Below are 17148 nucleotides of genomic sequence, written 5' to 3'. Positions count from 1 at the left end.
TTGACCCTAGTTCACACAGAGCCTTCTCAAAGGTCATGGTGCTTATGGTACAAAGTATTAAGAATTTTTCGGGGTCTGGTTTCTTCTGAGGTAATTTCTGCCTAACCAAGGTATTCAGTTCATTGATGAGCAATAGAGGTTCATCCTCCCAAGTCTCATTACCAAATAACTTGGCATTCAGCTTCATGATTGCTCCAAGGTACTTAGCAACTTGCTCTTCAGCAATATCTTCATCCTCTTCAGAGGAAGAATACTCATCAGAGCTCATCAATGGCAGAAGGAGGTTTAGTAGAATCTCTATGGTCTTTATACGAGCCTTAGATTCCTGTAATTCCTCATTAGGGAACTCCTTGGAGGCCAGTGGACGTCCATTGAGGTCTTCCTCCAAGGAAATCACTTCCTTTCCCTCCTCCATGCATTCGGCCATGTGGGACGTGTTTATGGCCTTGCACTCTCTCTTGGGATTCTCTTCTGTATTGCTTGGGAGAGTACTAGGAGGGAGTTCAGTAACTTTCTTACTCAGTTGACCCACTTGTGCCTCCAAATTTCTAATGGAGAACCTTGTTTCAGTCATGAAACTTAGTGTGGTTTTAGATAGATCAGAGACTATGGTTGCTAAGCTAGAGAGACTCTACTCAGAATTCTCTGTCTGTTGCTGAGAAGATGATGAAAAAGGTTTGCTATTGCTAAACCTATTTCTTCCACCATTATTGTTGTTGAAGCCTTGTTGACGCTTCTGTTGGTCCTTCCATGAGAGATTTGGATGATTTCTCCATGAAGGATTATGGGTGTTTCCATAGGGTTCTCCCATGTAATTCACCTCTTCCATTACAGGATTCTCAGGATCATAAGCTTCCTCTTTAGAGGAAGCTTCCTTAGTATTGCCGGATGCAGCTTACATTCCAGATAGACTCTGAGAAATCATATTGACTTGTTGAGTCAATATTTTATTCTGAGCCAATATGGCATTCAGAGTATCAATCTCAAGAACTCTCTTCTTCTGAGGCGTCCCATTATTCACAGGATTCCTTTCAACAGTGTACATTAATTGGTTATTTGCAACCATTTCAATGAGTTCCTGAGCTTCTTCAGGCGTCTTCTTCAGATGAAGAGATCCACCAGCAGAGTTGTCCAATGACATCTTGGACAGTTCAGACAGACCATCATAGAATATACATATGATGCTCCATTCTGAAAGCATGCCAGAAGGACACCTTCTGATCAATTGTTTGTATCTTTCCCAAGCTTCATAGAGAGATTCGCCTTCCTTCTGTCTGAAGGTCTAGACTTCTACTCTAAGCTTACTCAATTTTTGAGGTGGAAAGAACTTTGCCAAGAAGGCATTGATCAGCTTTTCCCAAGAGTTCAGGCTTTCTTTAGGTTGGGAGTCCAACCATGTCCTAGCTCTGTCTCTTACAATAAAAGGGAAGAGCATAAGTCTGTAGACCTCAGGGTTAACCCTATGGGTCTTGACAGTGTCACAAATTTGCAAGAATTCAGCTAAAAACTAATGAGGATCTTCCAATGGAAGTCCATGATACTTGCAATTCTGTTGCATCAGAGAAACTAATTGAGGCTTAAGCTCAAAGTTGTTTGCTCCAATTGCAGAAATTGAGATGCTCCTTCCACAGAAGTCAGAAGAAGGTGCAATGAAGTCACCAAGCATCTTCCTTGCATTGTTGCCATGTCTGCTTCTTTTTCGAAAATTTCTGTCAGGTCCTCTCCAGAGAGTTGTGCTTTAGCTTCTCTTAGCTTTCTCTTCAAGGTCCTTTCAGGTTCAGGATCAGCTTCAACAGGAATTCCTTTGTCTTTGTTCCTGCTCATATGAAAGAGAAGAGAAGAAGAAAGTATGGAATCCTCTATGTCACAGTATAGAGATTCCTTGAGGTGTCAGAGGAGAAGAAGAATGGAGGAATGAGGTAGAGAGGAGAATTTGAACTTATAGAGCGGGAGTGAGTCCGAATTGCTAAAAGAGGGGGAGTGTTAGTCCTTAAATAGAAAAATGTGAGGAGGGAGAAGAATTTTCAAAAACAAATTTTTAAGTAAAACTAGAATTTTAAAATAATTAAAGAGAATTTTGAAAAAAGTGGTTGATGGTTTTTCGAAAATAAAAAGTGAGAAAGTGGTTAGGTGATTTTGAAAAATATTTTGAAATCAGTAATTAAAAGGATGTGATTGAAACTTATTTTGAAAAGATGTGATTGAGAAGATATGATTGAAAAACAATTTTTAAAGATTTGATTTTGAAAATTAAAGTTGATTACTTGACTAACAAGAAACCAAAAGATATGATTTTAAAATTTAAAGATTGAACCTTTCTTACTAAGCAAGTAACAACTTGAGAGTTTTGAATCAATCACATTAATTATTAGCATTAATTTTTAAAATATGAAATAAAAATAAGAAATAAATTTTGAAAATCAATTTGGAATTTTCTAAAATATTAAAAAGAAAATTGAAAAAGAATTGATTTTTGAAAAAGATATGATTTGGAAAAGATATGATTTGAAAAAGAATTGAATTAAAAACTAACTTATCTCCCTTGTGTTTTCCTGGCGTTAAACACCCAGAATGGTATTGATGAGAGAACTTTTGCGTGGTCTAGAAATTTGCAGATAAATCCTCGTTGCAAATATAGCTTCTAAACCAACAAAAGTCCTTTCATACAAACGTGTTGGGTGTCACAAGTAACAAACCCCTTTAAAAATTGTTAACCGAGTATTCAAACCTCGGGTCGTCTTCTCAAGGAACTGCGAGGAAGTATGTTCTTATTATTAGCTATAAAGGTTGTAATAGAGGATTAGAAGATGAGAAGCAAGTAATTTAAATGACAAGTAAAGTAAATGGCAATTAAAATAAATAAATACTGTAAAGCAGACTTTTGGTAAGGTAAGAGAAGTTGGAGGTCCAACGTAGTTATTTCTCTCAACTATAATGAAAGTTGAATCTAAACTCCACTTGATCAACCTGTACTAGGGCAACGGAAAGTCAAGGGACTAATTAAATTGACCTTCGAATCCTATTTATTTCCTAAACCAACAAAAGTCCTTTCATACAAACGTGTTGGGTGTCACAAGTAACAAACCCCTTTAAAATTGTTAACAGAGTATTCAAACCTCGGGTCGTCTTCTCAAGGAACTGCGAGGAAGTATGTTCTTATTATTGGCTATAAAGGTTGTAATAGGGGTTTAGAAGATGAGAAGCAAGTAATTTAAATGACAAGTAAAGTAAATGGCAATTAAAATAAATAAATACTGTAAAGCAGACTTTTGGTAAGGTAAGAGAAGTTGGAGGTCCAACGTAGTTATTTCTCTCAACTATAATGAAAGTTGAATCTAAACTCCACTGGATCAACCTGTACTAGGGCAACGGAAAGTCAAGGGACTAATTAAATTGACCTTTGAATCCTATTTATTTCCTAAGAAAAGGTTGGGATTACTTAAGTTCAGCTCAATTAGCAAGATAACGATTATCAATTATGTTGAGTTTAATAACTGTTGAGTTACTAAATTCTTAACTAGGACCAAAAGGGGAAAAAGTAAAATTGCTGGAATAATAAAAATATCCTTAGATGGGAAGCAATGGTAACTTAAATCAAAGAGAACAATCATAAACTGAAAATACCTCAATTATTATTAATTCAGATAACAATCTATAACATGGAAGAAATTCATAAATTCACCGATCAATTCAAGTGCTGGAATAAATAAAAGTAAAAGGAAGCTAAAACAAAGGAACGTAAAACCTGGATTGAGAGTCACTCTTAAAGCAAGAAGAAATCCTAAATCCTAATCCTAAAAGAGAGAGAGGAGAAGATCTCCCTCTCAACTAAATCTAAATCATTGAAAAGTAAAATATATGCGAGCTCCCCTCGAATGGGTGCATTCCCAAACTTTATAACCTCTGGTCTATGCTGTCTGTACTTGGATCTGGGCCAAAAAGGGCTTCAGAAATCGCTATGAGTGTTTTCTGCAAATTCTGATACGTGGTCTCTATCACGCGTCCGCGTGGGTCACGCGGTCGCGTCATTCAGAGCTTTTCCTTGCCACGCGATCGGGTTAGTCATGCGACCGCGTCATGTGTGTTCTGCTTAAGGCGCGCGGTCGCGTCAGTCATGCGGCCGCGTCGCTGCATCTTCGCTTCTGGCACGCGATCGCGTCGTCCATGCGATCGCGTGAATACCAGTTTCCTTAAAGCTCCGTTTTGCCTTCTCCTTCCATTTTTGTATGTTTCCTTTTCCGTCCTTTAAGTCATTCTGCCTTAGAAAATCTGAAACTACTTCAACACACTAATCACGACATCGAATGGAAATAAAGGTAATTAAAATAATTAATTTTTAAAGCTTAGGAAACATGTTTTTCACAATATGACATAATAAGGAAGGAAAAGTAAAACCATGCAATTAATGTGAATAAGTAGGTGAAGGATTGTATAAATCACTCAAATTAAGCACAAAAGAACTCATGAAATATGGGTTTATCAACCTCCCCACACTTAAACACTAGCATGTCCTCATGCTAAATCCAAGGTAAATCATTAAGGTTAAAGTGATGGAATGTCATGCAATGCAACCTAATTTAAATGCAACTACCTAAATGAATGATGCATCATGCAACTCTAATTTATTCACTCATATATAAAGCTTACATGTAGCCAAGTTAATTCACATTCTCAAGGAGTCATGTATATATATATTGCCAACCCTTAAATAATAAAGCATTTTAGCAAATGAGATGGGAAAGAAAACATTGTACAAACTTGCAAAACAATTAGTAAATTAAGTACAGATACATGTTGATGAGTTATTGAGCCCTCACTGGATTTTGTGTTTACTCTCTAGTCACTCAGTGTTTATTGGGTTTATTCACTCTATTTTTCTTTTTATTCTTGTTTTCTATAGCTTTGTTCTTCATCTAACCAATCAACAATTATAGAATATAGTCATACCAAAAAGTCATGAGGTCTTCAATTGAGGTTGTAATGTGGTCAAGGTAAAGGTAAGGATTTATGTATAGGGTCAAGTGAGCTAACAAGTGAATCCTTAATTAGACTAAGATCTCACCTAACATACATATTTAGTAAAACAAAATCTCTTTACCTATTTTCCCATATTATCCCACTTATTGTTACATGCTTATGTTTCACTTTTTATTTTATTTTTTTATTCCATGTGCATTGCTTTTATTTTGCATTGGGGAATTTCTTTTGTATCCCCTTTTATTAAATGCTGAAAAAAAAAATTTTTCCAAGGCACATGGCAATTAAATCACTTTGATTTTCTCATGAGCATGCTTCCCAAATTTATTTTATTTCTTTTAACTTCTCTACCTTTTTGTTTCTATCATTCATGTTCCCAAAAGGTTTCCCACATTTAACTCTATTCATGATTTTCTATCTTAAGCTAACCAAGGATTTACTTGGGATTTTCTTTTGTTTTTCTGCTTAAGGCTAGTAATTTGGCTAAATAGAATAAAGGGGTTTTAAAAGGCTCAAGGGGGCTAACAAGGGTGATGTAAAAGGTAGGCTAATTTGGGGTAAGTGAGCTAAAATCAAATGATGGCCTCAATCATTCTCTTGGTATGTATCTACTCTATATTCTATAATTAGACATATAGATTAAAGTAAAGGAAAGAACATCAGAATAAAAAGAAATAAAACACACAGAAATGAAATTATGGTTTGAATGCAACCATACAATTAAGCTCAAGACTCACAGGCTGTGTGTTCTCTAACTCAAGCATCATATATCATTCATATATGTTATGCAGGTTTAGTTAAAAATTCCCATTATCCTCAAAAAAAATATTATTTAGGGTAGCTTTTAAAGTTTTAATGTTCCTCATTGATGAAATATTGTCAGCTTAACTACATCATGTAATGCTATATACAAGGTTTATGGATTTAAATCTGATATGTTCAATTTCCTAGCTTACTTCCTTTTTATATTTTTCAATTTAAACTATACTATCTTATGCTAAAAAAAGGGTAAACTATGCTAATTAATCCACTAATAAATCAGAATTGCAAACTAAACTAAATAACTAAAATAAACTAAATGGCTAAAATATGAACTAAAGATGCAAAATGCAGAAAATAGAGTAAAAATACATAAAAGCAATGTATAAGTACTCAGAAAATAACAGTAAGAAGAAAAATACAGAAAAATATCCAAAATAAAAGAAAAAGATGTAGTGGTTCACCAAAATAAACGCCAGAGATGGCGACCTCCCCACACTTAAAAGGAAGCATCGTCCCCGATGCTCAATCAAGCCGGGTGTGAAGGAGTGTCATCACTGGGAGGGATGGTAGCTGGAGTCTCAGTGGTGGTGGTGGGCTGAGGGTCTGGCTGTTGTGGAGGAGGTGCTGACTGGATCGGGATCTCAAGATCCGCAGCCTCAATCTGATGTGGGACCGCTGCCTGTGGTGCGGCTGGCACTGCCTCTCCCTGGGGATGGATCTCTGCCTCGGGCGCATTCGTCTCCTCCTTAGATGCCTCGGATGGTGTGTCAGGCTCGGAGGGGATGTCGCCGGATCGTATCATCAGCTTTAGGTGCTCATAACGTCGCTTGTTGTGACGCTCCATCTGGTCAAGTCGTCGAAACAAGCGGTGCACCAGATGATAGACGGGCTCTGTGGCAGGTGGAGGTGCAGTGGTGGTAGCAGGGGTAGGTGGTGCAGCAGTGGAGAAAGAGGGTCCAGCAGACGGTGGGGCTGTCTCATCAGTTGCAGTGAATGGTGGTGGTCTGTGGCCCAGGGCTAAGAAGTTCCGGCTGTGTGGAATGATCTTCCTGCAATTCGCCGCTGGTGGTCTCTCATCGGCAGCCTCCCATGACACGTCAACTCGACGGCCAAGCTGTGTAACTAGATATGAAAAAGGGAGGGTGATCATAGCACACACCAAAAGAGGGTGATCATAGCAGCCGGGATCTCCGTCTCGTGAGTACTCGGCATCACATAATTACTCAAGATCTGATGCCATACCCGAGCCTCAGCGTTTAAGTATGCTCTCTTGATCCCTCTAGGCATGGTAGTGTCCTGACCCATCTCCCAAGGGACTGTCGGGTCGAGAGCTATCCGTGTCTTTACAGCATCCCAATCAAACTGCATCTGACGCATGTCCTCCTCAGCCTTTGAATAACCATCAGGCTGATCGGACTTGGCTGGGAGCCGGAGAATGTCCTCTAAGACCTCCTCAGTGACCAGAATTTGTTTTCCTCTCAGGTTCACTGCATCTAGGGTAGTGAGATAGTAGTTGCAGTAGAATTTCCGTACCCAAGATGAATTGACCTCTGTCAGTGTTCTTTCCAGAAAGAACCAGCCCCTTTGCTTGATTTGCTCAGTGGTGTACTGCTGGAGTGCTTCTGGAATCCTCAGAGTTTGCTCCAAGTATAGATTTCTGGAGTTTGCAAAAGTCGGGTACTTCAGCTCACAGTACCGGTTTGCAAATTTTATAGGATCATGCGCAGGGAGCAGCTGGCCAGCTTTTTCCTGCTGTGTGAAATTCTTCTCCCGCCATGAAGAATCGTGCATTAGATCAATGATGGACTGGGAGGAATCTCCTCTCTTGCGCTTGCCAGTAGCCTTGCCTTTTCCTTTCCTTTGTGAGGCAGACATCTTGAAAAATAGAAAACCAGGATATGGATAAAATAGGAAAGCAAATAGGCCATTAAACAAAGGAAACTCAAAGCGGCAAGGGAGAAATAGAATAAGGAAAATGAGTAAATGAAATGTGATTGAATTTATGTTAAATGGAAAAATAATCAATATGCCTTGGTGAGAAAGTTAGAGGAAAGTGAAAATAATCAGAAAAGAGATTAAAAGGGTTAGTATTGTTAGAATTTGAAAAAGAAATTAGTAAATTAAAATTAGTGAGTTAGTAAGGTGCGGGTTAAAGTAAGTGGCATAGAAAAATTCCATATAACAAGGATTCACAGGTAAGAATAGAAGTACTCATAATCGAACAAGGAAAACAGGGTGATGCTAATTCGAATAGAAATAAAGAAAGCAAAAATTGGAATCAGTGAATCACAAATGCAGTTTATGAACCAGGAAATCAAAGAGGATAAGAAAGTCTGCCATAGCATTCATGAAATGGTTTGGATAAAGTAGAGTAAAACAGAGTTCAAAAATGCCAAACTAAAACATGAATGAAAATAATTTACAAAAAATTTTGGCTGCATTCCGGCTAAAATTGGATTGTCCCGGAAAATAAATAGCAATCATAGCAGTTCATATGAATTAAAAACTTGCTGCAGTTACCAGTAATGAATAGAAACAGGAAAATTTAGAGTAACAAGCAACAATTGCAAGAAATCACAGCATATGAACGAGGTCACAAGAACAGCAGAATTGCAGTTATGATAAAATATAAGCAGGAACAGTGCAAGTAAACAGACCTAGATCCACTAACCACAGCCTAAGCTACCTAACAACCTAAAAATCCACTACAGCATGCATATCTATCTATCCTAATGATGAACAGAAACGGAAAAAATTACAGAAAAATAACGAACGGATAAAAGGGGGGTTGCGTTTTGTGGAACCTGGTAGGTGGGAGGGGTGAAACGGGGAAGAAGGTGGCTGCGGCGGCGTCCGGCACGGTGGCGGGGCATGGCGTCGCGGTGGCGGCTGAGGGGGGCAGTGGCGGAGAGAGGGTTTAGGGTTAGTGATAGAAGAAGGGGGGGTTTGCGGGTGGGTGGCGGAGAGAGGGGGGCGCGGCTGGATGGCCGGCGGTGGTGGGCGGTGGTCGCGGAGGGCAGTGGTGGAGAGGGGAGGAGAGAGGAAGAAGGGAGAAGAAGGGAGGGGAGGGGGTTGCGGCGGCGGTGTCTGGACGGCGGCGGCGTCTGGGTGGTGGCTGGAGGAAGAAGAAGCAGAGAGGGAGAAGGGGGTTGGGGGTGGGGCTGCGCGACTGATAGGGTTCGCGTGGCTGGGGGGTTATATTTTCGAATCCACGCGGCCGCGTAGGGTATGCGGTCGCGTGGTTGGGGTGAAAATGGGAATGACGCGATCGCGTGGGGCGCGCGATCGCATGAGAGGGGGAAAGAAGGGTGACGCGATCGCGTGGGTCACGCGATCGCGTCGCTGGAATTCGTGCTAAACGCACGACTCCAGCGCCGTTTTAGCGCAACTCTCTATCTCCTTTTGGGGTGATGTGCAATCCATGCGCGCAATTGCGTCCCTCACGCGGTCGCGTGGGATTGGTATTGTGCAAGTGACGCGATCGCATGGGGCATGCGATCGCGTGGGCCAATTTGTGCGAAACGCACAAGGGCCGCACGATTCCAGCCTAACTTTCTGTTCGTTGGATCCTTATGCCGATATATATCACGCGGCCGCGTGGGTCAAGCGGTCGCGTGGGTGGTGTTTCTCGCAATATGACGAGATCGCATGGGGCATGCGGTCGCGTCGTGCATCCCTTTTTTTATATATGTGCATAAAAAATGCAGAATGCAATGATTAACATGAATGCTATGCATGATTCCAGGTTTAATAAGTTAAAATGAAAAAGGAAAAAAATGAAAGCAATTAACAAGAAATAAATTGAAAAAGAAGCGACCATACCATGGTGGGTTGTCTCCTACCTAGCACTTTTAGTTAAAGTCCTTAAGTTGGACATTGGAGGAGTATCCTGTTATGGCGGCTTATGTTTAAATTCGTCTAAAAATCTCCACCAGTGCTTGGAATGCCAATAGCCTCCGGGGTCCCAAACCATGCATGCAAAGCTTCTGAGCAGCTCCAAACAGATTTTCAGGCTCCCGGGACGACGAATGTCAGGATAGAGTCCAGGATTCCAAGCCTTGCTTTTAAATCTGCCTCTGTCTTGATCTACATGTTTCCATTCGGGCGGGTTAAAAAGTAGAATCTCACCTTGGTAACCAAACATTTTCCGTGATCCATGTAATTGAGCATGATACCAATCTGTGTACTTCGAGGTAAAGCGTGGAACCTTATTGAACCTTGTGCACCAGCTCTGAGTACGAGCCATTTCCCTCTTACTCTTAAAGCCGCAGAGAGCTCTAAGCTGGCCATCTGTTTCAAGCAAACCATATTCAAGTGAATAAGTAAAATTATAAGTTAAGGATTGTACCCACTTGAAGCTTGTATTAGGTGGTAATGGCCTTGGGATAGGTGTTTTTGGTGGTTCTGCAAGTTTTGTTTCCTTGTGCTCTTCTGTGAATTCCTCCACTTCTTTGCAAAGATCTTCAATTGTGTCTGTGTCCTGGTCAAAGTCTTCTATGTCTTCCTCATCACTTGAGTCATAAATTGGAGGTTGAGAGAAATCTACCTCCGCATCATCTTCATATTCACTTGGGGAAGATTCTTCGATCTTAGAGAATTCACTTGCGGATGCAAGTTCATCACTAAGAGAGCTGGACTTGTGACTATCATCATCAAGGGAATTTGCTTCTTGGATTATTCCGTCTGATTTCTCATAAACGACTTGCCTTGGAGATTGTACAGTATCCTCCTTAGCATCAACTGTAGCATTCTGGATGGAGTTTTCCTCAATTCTGGATTCCCATGGAAGTTCAGCATCTCCTAGGTCTTCAACCAACTCTTCTTCTTGAACAATGACAGCTTCTTCTAATTGTTCTAGTACAAATTCATGCACTGTCTTGTCCATTGGAGTTTCTGGCAATTCCTTCATGCTCTGCTCTTCATTGGGCTGTCCACATGGGGCTGTGGCTAATCCTTGTGTATTTGAGCACCTAGAAACCCATTGAATTATCGCTTGCTCCAGTTGTTGAATGGTTGTTTGAAATTTATGTACTGTTTCCTTTAGGCGATCCTCTGCTTCTCGGGTTGCTAGACTTGGACATGATACAAAGGAAAGTGGTGGTGATTGGGAACGATCGGACTGGTATTGGGGTAAGGAAGGATCATATGGTGGCGAATGGTGAAGAGAAGCTTGTGAGTGTGGTGGTTCGAGGTTATGTTGAAAGGATGGTTTATATGCATGGGGTGGGGCTTGTTGGTAGCTACAAGGTTGTCCACCATGTCTTTCAGTTGGGTATGCACTGTAGAATGGTCTTTGTCCAGGATATCTCAGAGGGTGTTGCTGCCAAAAGGGTTGATTAGATCCTCTTGGTTTCATCCATCCTTGATTGGTCTGACCTTGGTACACATTCCTACTGTAACTTCTATTTCCTTTAACAATATTAGAACCAAACTCAAAGCAAGAGGGGTGAGAGTTCATAGTAGCAAATAAAGATAAAAAGGAAAAACAAAAATAAATAAACAAGCAAAAGAAAAATATTTACAATAACCAATAATAAGGCACACGTTAGCAGTTCCCTGGCAACACCACCATTTTGATGAGAGAACTTTTGCGTGGTCTAGAAATTTGCGGATAAATCCTCGTTGCAAGTATAGCTTCTAAACCAACAAAAGTCCTTTCATACAAACATGTTGGGTGTCACAAGTAACAAACCCCTTTAAAAATTGTTAACCGAGTATTCAAACCTCGAGTCGTCTTCTCAAGGAACTGCGAGGAAGTATGTTCTTATTATTGGCTATAAAGGTTGTAATAGGGGTTTAGAAGATGAGAAGCAAGTAATTTAAATGACAAGTAAAGTAAATGGCAATTAAAATAAATAAATACTGTAAAGCAGACTTTTGGTAAGGTAAGAGAAGTTGGAGGTCCAACGTAGTTATTTCTCTCAACTATAATGAAAGTTGAATCTAAACTCCACTGGATCAACCTGTACTAGGGCAACGGAAAGTCAAGGGACTAATTAAATTGACCTTTGAGTCCTATTTATTTCCTAAGAAAAGGTTGGGATTACTTAAGTTCAGCTCAATTAGCAAGATAACGATTATCAATTATGTTGAGTTTAATAACTGTTGAGTTACTGAATTCTTAACCAGGACCAAAAGGGGAAAAAGTAAAATTGCTGGAATAATAAAAATATCCTTAGATGGGAAGCAATGGTAACTTAAATCAAAGAGAACAATCGTAAACTGAAAATACCTCAATTATTATTAATTCAGATAACAATCTATAACATGGAAGAAATTCATAAACTCACCGATCAATTCAAGTTCTGGAATAAATAAAAGTAAAAGGAAGCTAAAACAAAGGAACGTAAAACCTGGATTGAGAGTCACTCTTAAAGCAAGAAGAAATCCTAAATCCTAATCCTAAAAGAGAGAGATGAGAAGATCTCCCTCTCAACTAAATCTAAATCATTGAAAAGTAAAATATATGCGAGCTCCCCTCGAATGGGTGCATTCCCACACTTTATAACCTCTGGTCTATGTTGTCTGTACTTGGATCTGGGCCAAAAAGGGCTTCAGAAATCGCTATGAGCGTTTTCTGCAAATTCTGATATGTGGTCTCTGTCACGCATCTGCGTGGGTCACGCGGTCGCGTCATTCGGAGCTTTTCCTTGCCATGCGGGCGCGTTAGTCATGCGACCGCGTCATATGTGTTCTGCTTAAGGCGCGCGGTCGCGTCAGTCATGCGGCCGCGTCGCTGCATCTTCGCTTCTGGTACGCGATCGCGTCGTCCATGCGATCGCGTGAATACCAGTTTCCTTAAAGCTCCGTTTTGCCTTCTCCTTCCATTTTTGTATGTTTCCTTTTCCGTCCTTTAAGTCATTCTACCTTAGAAAATCTGAAACTACTTCAACACACTAATCACGGCATCGAATGGAAATAAAGGTAATTAAAATAATTAATTTTTAAAGCTTAGGAAACATGTTTTTCACAATATGACATAATAAGGAAGGGAAAGTAAAACCATGCAATTAATGTGAATAAGTAGGTGAAGGATTATATAAATCACTCAAATTAAGCACAAAAGAACTCATGAAATTAGAGACACTAACAAATTGAGAATGCACATGAGAAACAACAAAATACACAAAACAAGAGAATTTAAAGATTAGACCCAAGAAAATCATCAAGAACAACTTGAAGATCAATGAAGAACATAATGCATATATTCGAAAAATGCAAGAAAATTAAAAATATGCAAGACACCAAACATAAAAATAGACACTAGACTCAAACAAGGAACACAAAATGGTTTTTATGATTTTATAATTTTTTTTTTGTATTTTTTGAAAATTATTTGAAAAAGAAAACAAGGAATTCAAAATTCTTAATGAAAATTTCAGGAATCATGCAATGTTAGTCTAAAACTCCGGTCCAGGAATTAGACATGGCTTACTAGCCAGCCAAGCTTTCAGTGAAAGCTTCAGTCCAAAACACTAGACATGGGCAATGGCCAGCCAAGCTTTAGCAGATCATTACATTCAACAGCAAGATTGATAGAAATCAACAAGCTCTTGTGATGATAAGTTGAAACCTCGGTCCAAAAGATTAGACATGGCTTCACAGCTAGCCAGGCTTCAACAGATCATCATGAAACTCTAGAATTCATTCTTAAAAATTCTGAAGAACAAAAGAGAAAATTTTTTTGAAATTTTTTTTTCGAAAATAAAAAGCATAAAAAGCTTAAAAGTAAAATAAAGTTACCTAATCTGAGCAACAAGATGAACCGTTAGTTGTCCAAACTCAAACAATCCCCGGCAACGGTGACAAAAACTTGGTACACGAAATCGTGATTGCACACTTTTCACACAACTCCGTGCAGCTGACCAGCAAGTGCACTAGGTCGTCCAAGTAATACCTTACATGAGTAAGGGTCGATCCCACGGAGATTGTCGGCTTGAAGCAAGCTACGGTTATCCTTGTAAATCTCAGTCAAGCGAATTCAAATAGTTTTGAAGTTTTGATGATTAAATTATAATTAAAACATAAAATAAGATAGAAATACTTATGTAATTCATTGGTAGGATTTCAGATAAGCGTATGGAGATGCTTATTGCTTCTGAACCTCTGCTTTCCTATTGTTTTCATCCAATCATTCATACTCCTTTCCATGGCAAGCTTATGTTGGGGGATCACCGTTGTCAATGGCTACTGTCCGTCCTCTCACTACAAGAAAAATACCCATTCAGCCACACTTTTTTAAGCTACATTTGAAAAGCGTAGCCTATTCATAGAATAGGCTACGCTTTTCTCCGTGTTGCCTTTATATAAGAGAAAAGGATACACAAATGTGGCATCATTTAAAAAGCGTAGCCTTAGGTATTATAGAAATCACTTATAAAGCGTAGCCGTAGGTTGATATCTATAGGTTCATTTTTCTTATCAAAGGAGACGCTTTTAAAGGGTAGTGATGTGCGGAAAACGATTCGACACAAAACTCACCGGCAAGTGCACCGGGTCGCATCAAGTAATAATAACTCACGGGAGTGAGGTCGATCCCACAGGGATTGAAGGATTGAGCAATTTTAGTTTCGTGGTTGATTTAGTCAAGCGAATCAAGATTTGGTTGAGAGATTTGTGATTTGCAGAATTTAAATTGCATAGAAAGTAAAGGGAATGGGTAAATTGCATGAAATTAAAGAGAACTGAAATTTAAAGTGTTGAATCTTAAAGAACAAGAAATTAAATGGCAGAAACTTAGAACGCAAGAAATGTAAATTGCAGAATCTTAAAGTGCAAGAAATGTAAATGGCTTGAATTGTAAAGGGAATTGGGAATTGGATTTGCAGAAATTAAACAAGGAACAGTAAAATTGCAACAAACATAAGAGTGGAAGATGAATTGGATTGAATCGGATCTTGAAACAGAAATGTAAATGAGCTTTAAAGCAGTAAACAGAGAATGTAAAATGATAATTCAGATCTCAGGACCCAAGATACTAGATAACCAAGTCTAGATCTCAATGCCTTCCTAGATCCAACAAGAACAATTGCAAAGGAAATGTAAATTGCAGAGAAAGTAGATGAAGAAGCAATTAACAGAAATTTAAATTCAATTGTGCAGCAAAGAAACAGAGAGGTCTCAGGATGAGATTGAAACAGAATTCCTTCAATTCTCCAACCCAAGATCCAAGACAATTGTAATTGAAATTGAAAGCAAGAAAACTAAGAGGAAGGGAATTCAATTCTCCTTCCCCGAGACTTAGAAATTAAAATTCACTCCACACCAAAAGCTCTCCGAAAACTCTCTATGAAAACTAAAAGGAAAGCTCCTGAAGAACTTAAATCCTAAGCTATTTATACACTTTCTTCAAATGGTCTTCAAGCCTTCAATTGGGCCTTTGCTCTTGATGGAATTGGGTTGATAGAGGCCTTGGTTGATTGCTCTTGGAGTTTGGAGAAGAACCGAATTGAACCGGGTTTGGAATCATGTAAGCTTGAGTAAAAGTTTGAGGCAAACTTTTACTCAAACTTTTCATATCAGCCACCCCATCCTTGCTGCTACCAACGTTTGAGCCAAAGTTTGGGGTCAAACTTTTGCTCAAACGTTGGCTCCCCCTTGCACACTCATGGCGCCAACGTTTGCCAAAAAGTTTGAGGCAAACGTTGGCGCATGCTTTTGCTCTCCAGGGTGTGTTGTTCATGGCGCCAACGTTTGCCAAAAAGTTTGAGGCAAACGTTGGCGCAAACTTTTGCTCTCCAGGGTGTTGATTTGTGATGCCAAAAGTTTGCCAAAAAGTTTGAGGCAAACTTTTGCTCAAGCTTTTTGCCCAAAAGTTTGCACAAAAGTTTGAGGCAAACTTTTGGTCAAGCTTTTTACTCCCTGGTTCGTTTTCACTTATTCCAAAAGTTTGAGCTAAAGTTTGAGGCAAACTTTTGCTCAAACTTTTTGTCCTCTCTTCCTCCTAGCCATTCCTTCTTTCTTCAACCTTTCTCCAAGCTTTCTTCACCTATCATTAATAAACCAAATACATCAAAGCTATGCTCAAAATCATGAGATATTCATTCTTTCATAATATGTGACAATTATAGCATAAAACCTCATGAAATTGCATTAATTCATCTACGGTTGATTAAATCAAAGGAAGCATGAAAATCCACCCAATTGGCTTGTTTATGGCTCAAGAAAGTGCATAATGCATTTGAAAACAAAAGAAAAAGACTAGTGAAACTAGGCTAAGATGACTTGTCATCACAACACCAAACTTAAAGCTTGCTTGTCCCCAAGCAAGAAAAGATTTATTGAGAAGAAAGAATGAAATGGAAGAGGATGTTCATGCTAGTAGAGTGTTATTGGTGGTTCATGGGGTTTTATGTGGATATGTAAACACTCACTTTTTATTGACTCTTAAGCCTAGAAAGTCTCCTTCAAGCTTCAAGTAACATACTGCTATGACCTCTCATTATTCCTTTATCCTTGGCTATTATTTTGTTCATAAGCTTTATTTGAGTGTCATGTGTAGCAAGTTCATTTTCTTTTCTTTATACTTGACACATTATTCACTATAGACACTTGGCTCACATTCCTTCTTAAAACATTGATGCCCAGCACCTCTTTGGGCTACTAAATGCCTTGTAGTTAGGTTGCTCTTGATAGTGGACTTTCAGCTGATGATCCCGGGTTAGTTAACCCAAGTCACCGAGTGTTGATGCACTCCAAAGAACTTAGTAGTCCAAGCAGATCCTAATACAAAGACACCACAGGCATATATTCTAAGGTTCAAGCTATTGGTGTCCAGCTTTGTTTCTTTTTGTTTTCTTTTGTTCTGCCACTCTGGCTATTTCTTTTTCTCCCCTTTTTTTCTTTCTTTTTATTTTTCTTTCTAACGAAGGATTTTTTATTTGATTGAGATTCATAGACAGTAGGCCACTTTATACTTAGAGGAAGACATCCTAGTTCTCTTATTCACTAAAAATGAGCTATCATACAATCACACATACATACCACCACTTACTTTTATTGTACTTCTGTCTAACAGAGAACTATCTCACTTCACATTCAAACATTTCTTTTATTGAATTAAAGATGCAGGGGACAAAACATGCTTTTTGTTCAGTGAAAGTAAACACACAAGCACACACATAGACTAGCTTACTTATTTTAAGAGTGATTCTACTTGTATTAGATGAACACTTTAACAAAACACAAGTCAAAACATTTTTCAACAGCAAGAGTTAAGTGTAAATACAATCTATTGGTTTGCAGTTCCTTTGTCCTTCCTTCTGTTGTGCCCTTTTGAGTTATGATGCATAGTGTCTTCAAATGGTGGTGAATTCCCTGCACAATTCTCAAAAGTTGCTTGCTTCTCAAGCCCTTAGATGACCAGTTAGTATGCATGAATTGAGTGTGGCTTGTGGATTTAATTTGGTG

General features: G+C 39.1%; 1 non-coding gene across 1 annotated transcript; it reads left to right on the top strand.

Annotated features, from left to right (window-relative positions):
• The first annotated feature begins 1199 nt into the window (after window positions 1-1199).
• On the top strand, window positions 1200-1303 carry LOC112753509 (small nucleolar RNA R71). The gene has a single exon (XR_003177894.1). It is a non-coding gene; the product is annotated as a small nucleolar RNA R71 (small nucleolar RNA).
• The last annotated feature ends 15845 nt before the right edge of the window (window positions 1304-17148 follow it).

Source organism: Arachis hypogaea, chromosome 15 (genome assembly GCF_003086295.3).
Source record: "Arachis hypogaea cultivar Tifrunner chromosome 15, arahy.Tifrunner.gnm2.J5K5, whole genome shotgun sequence".
NCBI classification, from domain to species: domain Eukaryota; kingdom Viridiplantae; phylum Streptophyta; class Magnoliopsida; order Fabales; family Fabaceae; genus Arachis; species Arachis hypogaea.
The sequence above is the reverse complement of the archived record's forward strand: the minus strand, read 5'-3'. Positions and strand labels throughout refer to the sequence as shown.